This window comes from Triticum dicoccoides, chromosome 2A (genome assembly GCF_002162155.2).
Source record: "Triticum dicoccoides isolate Atlit2015 ecotype Zavitan chromosome 2A, WEW_v2.0, whole genome shotgun sequence".
NCBI classification, from domain to species: domain Eukaryota; kingdom Viridiplantae; phylum Streptophyta; class Magnoliopsida; order Poales; family Poaceae; genus Triticum; species Triticum dicoccoides.
Genome location: NC_041382.1, coordinates 20,192,829 through 20,200,387, shown reverse-complemented (window position 1 = coordinate 20,200,387; position 7,559 = coordinate 20,192,829). Strand labels below are relative to the sequence as shown.

The 7,559-nt window shown below is 53.1% G+C and overlaps 1 pseudogene; it reads right to left on the bottom strand.

Annotated features, from left to right (window-relative positions):
• Positions 1-654: 654 nt before the first annotated feature.
• LOC119357456 overlaps positions 655-7,559 on the bottom strand; it is a 15,381-nt pseudogene continuing 8,476 nt past the window's right edge.

Genomic DNA, 7,559 nt, shown 5'->3' with positions numbered 1-7,559 from the left:
TTCGGACTTTTGTTTCTCCACATGCTATGATACCCTGGGTGGGTATGAGTGTGCCGAGTCCGTATCACTGCGGAACAACTGCAGCGTCCGAATCTGACCTATCTACTCGACAATGAAAACTAAAGATCAGAATGCAAAGTCAAATCGTCGTTTTGGTCATTTTCATGAGTTTGTTATTACCTTAGTAGGAGCATATGGAGGAGAGCCTACTCGCGTGTTCAGATAGTTTAATGGCAAATGATCATGCCATGTACTGTGAGTCTTTTCCATCCCAACGAAACATTTTCTCGACTTCAGAATTTGTGGAAATGGATGTAGGAAGACGCTCTTTACCGTCTGAACTTATCTTGGAAGCATGCTTATATTCGGTCTAGTTGATATTCGTACGTGTTAACTCTGTAAGCCGGCCTGGATTCAATTCATACGCCAAATAATCTTGTCTATAAGGGGGCGCGATAACAAAATTACCTTATCATCTTAAGAGCGCGAACAATGTTGACCTAGCAATGTAGTAGGAAAGAAAATGAAGAAATGACAGTGGCGGGTGCACGACCAAAACAACACAGCAACTCCGTCCACATGGTGTGGTGATATATATACAAGTTTTTCAGGCGAATAATACAAAAGCTATATATCCAAGAGGGAGACTAAGCGTTAGTTTGTTTGTTGGCTTGCCTGCGTGGTCGGCAACTCGGAGGACGTGCGCTTTTTGTATATGTATATGGCCACTATTGCTGCGTAGAGTCCAATGTAGGCTAGTACGGGGAGGAGGATGAATATGACGTTTCCTGGACGACTTCCACTTCCTGGTACTTCCTGCCGCGTAGGCCACCAGGAGGCCGAGCATGTCCAGCAAAATGGCCGTGTGGACCGGCCAGAGTGGCCACTTGCGGTTCCTCCTCTGGGACGGCAAGAAGCGCCACTCGAGGTTGCTCAGCGTGAACGGGAGCAGCATGACGATCGCCATGCCGGACGCCATGAACAAAGTGGAGTTGCTGTACAGGAAGATGTCGTACCGGCGCTTGTTGACGTCGTGCAGGATGGGGTTGCCGGCGGCGTTGCCCTCTTCCCACAGGCCGCCCGGTGGTCTCAGGCCACTCTGGTACGTCACGCTCGCGACCAGGACCCCTAGCAGCATCAGGTACTCCAACTCCTCGTCCTTCTCCTGGTCGGTGCCGTCTAGCCCGCGTGTTCGTCGTCGTCGTATTCTACCCCCACCTCCACCATGTTGGTGGTTTCTCCTGTAGTTGCGAATGTACCAGAAGATGGCTACTTGCAGGGGTATTGAGGCCGACACCACGATCACCAGTGTCAACACATAGATGGAGGTCTTGAGATGCCGGGAGCTCCCGGCAGCGTAGGCGCCCATGAGCGCGAACATGCCCACCGCCATGCACACGTGGAGCGCGTAGCACCGAATTCCCGGCCTGTACAGCTTGCGGTTCACGAGGAGGAGGATGAGAGCCACCGACGCCATGAAGCTCGCCGCGTTGCAGTAGAAGAAGGCCTTGTAGCGGCGCGGGTAGTTGTCGAGGACGAGGAGGACTGGGTAGCCCGCGCGGTGGCCATGCTCCTCGTCGTCCTCTTGCCAGAAGCCGCCCGGCGGGGTCAACCCGGCTTGGTAGGTAAGCGCCGCGGCCAAGATGGCGATTAGCAGCAACACCTGACGCTTGTCATCCAACTGCTCCTTGCTTCGTCGCTCTCCTCCTCCTAATACCTGAGGAGCAGGAGCGGTAGGAGTAGCAGGAGGACTAGCACGATCAGGAGCTACCGTACCAGCAGGAGTAGCAGGAGGACAAGCAGGATCAGGAGCTACCGTAGCATCAGGAGGAGTAGCAGGGTCAGGAGCTACCGTAGCATCAGGAGCTACCGTACCAGCAGGAGTAGCAGGAGGACTAGCAAGATCAGGAGCTACCGTAGCATCAGGAGGAGTAGCACGGTCAGGAGCTACCATACCAGCAGGAGTAGCAGGAGGACTAGCAGGATCAGGAGCTACCATAGCATCAGGAGGAGTAGCAGGCCCAGGAGCTACCGTAGCATCAGGAGCAACCGTACCAGCAGGAGTAGCAGGAGGAGTAGCAGGATCAGGAGCTACCGTAGCATCAGGAGGAGTAGCAGGGTCAGGAGCTGTCGTGGTTCTAAGTCTGACAGTAATGTAGGGGGGTAAGTATGGAGAGGTAAGATCTTAGCTATGGAGAAGTTGTAAGCACACGGGTTTTACGAGTTCAGGCCCTTCTCGGAGGAAGTAATAACCCTACGTCTCGGAGCCCGGAGGCGGTCGACTGGATTATGCGTGTATGGTTTACAGGGGTGCGAACCCTTTACACTGAGGAGGGGGGTGGCTTATATAGAGTTCGCCGGACCCCTCCGGCCCTCAGTTATGCAGGGTTTTAAATACATTAAGGTCGGGCGTTACTGGTAACGCCCCTAATAAAGTGCTATGATGACCATAAAGGCTACTTAATAACCGACCGTTAGCATGCAGAGTGCCTTTAGGTCTCCTGGCCGTCGAGTGGTTTGGTCTTGGTCGAGTGATCGCTTCTTGGTCGAGTGTCTTCGAGTCTGTCGAATGGAACACCTCCAAGCCGATTGAAAGATGATTTCTTCTAGAGATGTCCTTGGGTAGGGTAGTTTGGACAGGTCCATGACCCTACCCTAGGTACATAGCTTCGTCATTAGCCCCCGAATGGATCGAGGTTTGAGTGGGGAAGGAGTTGAGGATTTTCCCGACTCATTTTTCATGCCATGAGCATACCTGGTTTCGGATCAATGAACCTGAGTGATGACAGCAACTTCCTTTTCAGTCGCCTTGATCCATTCTTTGCTTTTTGTCGAGTGAGTTTCTTTACTTGAAAGGCTCCGAGTGACGGTGCGGAGAAGATCTTCGGTCTGACAAGTTGTTTTGCTGCCCGCAGATTTCACGGGATGCAAATTTTGGGAAGCGCGCGGGACGGGAGAGGCCGCAGTAATCGGACGGGATAGAGCGGAGCCGCCTCGATCCCCGCGCCACCTTTTTCGCCACGTATCACGTGCACGATTGTTACGGGATTTGACAGGGCCGCCCGGGCCTACCAGTCAGCCACTCGAAAGCGGCCTCATATAATGCGTCGGACCGGGGCCTCTTCGAACAGTGCGTCCCCATTATCTCTTCTCCTCTTCACGCTCCCTCGCCACACTCGCTCCGCCCCAGCGCCACCGCTCCGTACGCGTTTCGCCGGCGACGATGGGGAAGGAGAAGACGACGGCTCTAGAGCGGGCGAAGAAGGCGACGGCGAGGTCGAAGGGGAAGGCAACCAGTCGGGGCGGATCCTCCTCGCGAACCGGCCTGCCGAAGGGCTGGATCCAGGGCGACTGGATCCGCTCAACGATCACCCAAGAAGACCTCGACGACCTAGCCGAAGGAGGGTTGATCCCCTATGAATCGGCGCGGCTTCCGGGGAAGGAATCCGAGCCGCAACCTCGGGAGGGTGAGCGCGTTCTCCTTGCCACCCACGTCGACCGTGGATTTTCCTTGCCTCCTCACCCTTTCTTTCGGGGATTTCTGAACTTCTTTGGGGCACAACTCCACCACTTCACTCCCAACACAATCGTTTATCTCGCCGCTTTTGTTTCTTTGTGTGAGAATTTCCTGGGTTGTCGGCCTCACTGGGGCCTTTTCAAGCACATTTTCACTTGTCGCTCCCACACGGTGAAAAATGCTAATCCGAGTGACAAGAGGACTCAAGTGATTCATATGTGTGGGGGTCTTGGTGTCTAGATGAGAGGGAAAAGCTCCTTTCCGGCCATGATTCTTCCTGACTCAGTTCGCGGATGGCAGTCGACCTGGTTTTACTGCAAAGACCAGTCGACGCCAGGGCAGTTGACTGGCCTCCCTCCTTTCACCATGGACCGAGTGAGGAAACCCTCCCCTTTGAAGGTGCTCCCGGAGGAGAAGGCGCAGGTGAGGGTGCTGGTAGAGCGAGTGGTCTAGCTTATCGGTGACGGGGTCACCGGTATGGATCTCTTGGAGGTCTTCCTTCAGTGGCGCATCCAGCCTCTTCAAGCCCGAGACCATCCGATGTGGATGTATTCGGGTCTTGAAGACTCCACTCGGATTCACCCGGAGGAGGTCGATGACGACACGCTGGAGAAGTGGTTGTCGGGCATGACCGGGAACAAGGACAACCCCAGGGGAGCCAGGAGAGTTCCTCCATTCGACCAGTCTCATGTACCAGAGAAGGTCCGATTCTGAGCTTTTGTTTGTAATCTGAATTCACTTGCGCAGCTGCCTATACTGAGTCGACTGACTTTGTTCTTCCTGCTTTCTTTCAGGCCATTATTGAAATGTATTCAATGCCCAACGTAGAGCAAGAGCAGGACCCAGAAGGAGAAGCGAGCGGCGGCGACAGTGGAGAATGGGAGTGTGACGGTGGAGGGGACGAAGAAAGCGACAATCCAAGTGACGAACAAGAAGTCGAGTCGCCTCCTCGCAGGGAGAGGCGGTCCAAACTTGACCAAGAACGACCGAGCGCCCGTGAAAAGGCGATTGCTCAAGCTGGTCAGTCTTCAAAGCATCCTCGGACCTCTTCGCCAACTCCGACTGAAAAATCGTCAAAGCATCCCAAAGTCGCAGAGCCGAAGCTTCAGAAGGCGTTGCCAAAGATTAAGATTGACATCCCCATCGTTTTCGCGTGAGTGTCTCCCTTCATATTTACTCGACGCCCTGTGATGTTTGTTTTTCTTGTTTTAACCGGACGAACTTTGGAATTGTCAGCGTTGCTACTTTCGGGACCTCAGCTTACAGGGACGATGATGAGGTGATGGAGGATGCGGTCACTTCTAATCCGGGTATGATTTCTGCCATACTGTCTTTATTTTGGTCGATTCAACTGCAATGTGTACCATTGGGTGATGTGATTTTGTCGATTGAACTTTGAACAGCCCCTAACATTATTGACCTCCCTGATGATGATGATGAAGAGCCCGAGAGGCCTTTGACGAGGAAAAATATGCAAGCTCCTGCGAGTGAGGTGCCACAATCGACGCCGAGGGCGGAGCCAGTCGTTCAGGACGCTGGCAATGCCAATCGGGGTTCTGTTACCTTCGTCGTGCCATTGTCGAGTGCCTTGCCTTCCTCGTCGACTGCTCAGGCCCCTGTCGACCCGCCTTCAGTTTTTGCGACCCATCATGTCCCAGAGGACGAGGTAAATGCTGCCAGGGAAGCCATACGCCAGACGGGCATTATGATGGAGAAGATGAAGACGGTGCGGGATGCCAGCCAAGCCGCCTACGATGCCAGCTCGGCTCTCCAGAGCAACGTTCGGGTTAGTTGGTCGTCGCTTGTTCTGTTAGGATATGCTATCTGAAACTCTTTTCGAAAATCTTTGCATCTGTACACCCACTGGGTGCGTCGATTAAATTTTTGAACTAGTGGGGGCACGCTGAGTGCACCCACTGGGTGTAGTCCCCGAGACTACGGTGGACTGCTGGCATTCGACTGTAGTCTTTGTATTTTGTCGAGTGTAAACTGAACTGGTAGTTTGTCTCTTCCACTCGATCCGGTCGAGTGGGATCAGAACCGGTGGGGGCACGCCAAGTGCACCCACTGGGTGTAGTCCCCGAGACCGCGGTCGACTGCTGGCAGTCGACTGTGGTCTGAGTTCTACTTTCTCTCCTTTTTTTACTCCCTGCACTCGACTCCGGCGGGCCGGTCGAGTGGGATCAGAACCGGTGGGGGCACGCAAAGTGCACCCACTGGGTGTAGTCCCCGAGACTATGGTGGACTGCGGGCAGTCGACCGTAGTCTTAGTACTTAAATGTCTTTGTCATTTTTCGCTGTAAAATAACTTCTCCCCTTTGATTTCAGAAATCTTGTGATCTTGGAGCTCGCTTTGCTGACTTGGAGAAACAGCAGATTCAACTGAACCTTGACTTGGAGCTGGCCAAGACAGAGCTGCAAAAGGTCAAGGACGGCGCCACTGGTAAGACGAGTTTGTCGACTGGTCTATCTTAGGCTTGAGTACCCTTCTGCTCTTTCTGAATCAAGCACCGTTTCTTTGCAGAAAAACTGAGAGAAGCTCTGGCGAAGAAGGATCAGGATTTGGCTGCTGCTCGAAAGGAAGCTGACGACAGAACCGCCCTGGCTGAATAGAAACTGGCTTCGGTCGGCCAGTTGGAAGAAGAGAATACCAAGCTGAAATCTGCTCTGAACGAAGCCAACAAGGAGTGCTCGCGCTGGAAGAAGGAGAACCTCAACCTGGGCGAGAAGATGGAAGGCATCGCTCGCAGGAGGGACGATCTGGAGAGCTATCTGAGGAGCCTTGCCAAGAAGTTGTTCATCAAGCTTGAAGGTGCACATTTTGTTCCGAATGATTTTTTTTGTGTCGACTCAGCGTATGAAAATTGACTTATTCTTGGATCGTGAATGCAGAGTTTTGCCAGAACTTCGAGGAGGAGACTGGGCGGATCTAACCAGGTTTGGATCCAATCAATTCTCCCGTGAAAGATGAAACTGCCATGAATCTGCTCCGACTGGAATCCCGCATCGACGATGTTGTGGACTACTTGGCTCGACTGAAGGTCGCCATGTCACGGATCGACTCGGCACTTTGGCCAGAGGCCACGCTCCAAAATGATCTTGAATCCCTGATGACTCGACTTAACGAAATCCATGACCGAGTGCAGGAGTGGAAGAAGTCTTCTGCTTGATGTGGCGCTGATGTGGCTCTGTCTTTGGTTCGCGTCCATTGCAAGGAGGTGCGACAAGATAAGATGGCAGCAATCAAGGTCGCCAACACCCAGAAGCATGACTTCCGATCTTTTATGGAGACTTTCATCGCTGGAGCCACTCGGATCGCCGACGACGTCGATTTAGACGAGTTCGTCGAGCCTGCTAGTCCTCCTCCCGCGGAGTGAACAAACTTTTATGCCTCACCTTAAATTTGCCTCGGAATGCCGAGTGGTTTTTGTAACCGTTAAACTCTTTCGAGCTAAATGCCTGAGCACTTCGATCCGTGGTCCGGAACCTTTAGGATTTATCTGAACTTGGTTTATCGTTGAATATCTTCATGAATCCCCTGCTGAGTGAACCTGTTCTTTATTCAAGACAACTTTTGTATTTGTAGCGCAGCTCCGAAGGAGAAGGTGGCAGTCGACCCGCACCTCATTACTGCAGAGAGGTACGGAGCGCACATTGTATTTGTGGCGAAGCTCCCCAGGAGAAGGTGGCAGTCGACCCGCACCTCGTTACTGCAGAGTGGGATGGAGCGCACATTGTATTTGTGGCGAAGCTCCCCAGGAGAAGGTGGCAGTCGACCTGCACCTCGTCGTCCTTGAGGATTGAGATGTATTTCGTACTTAGGCGAGTACTGGACTGCAGCTAAGCCCCCGAGTGGGAGGTTTGCTCTCCACTCGGTAGGATTTTTTCCAACTTAGGCGAGTCCTGGACTGCAGCTAAGCCCCCAAGTGGGAGGTTTGCTCTCCACTCGGTAGGATTTTTTCAAACTTAGGCGAGTACTGGACTGCAGCTAAGCCCCCGAGTGGGAGGTTTGCTCACCACTCGGTAGGATTTTCAAATACTT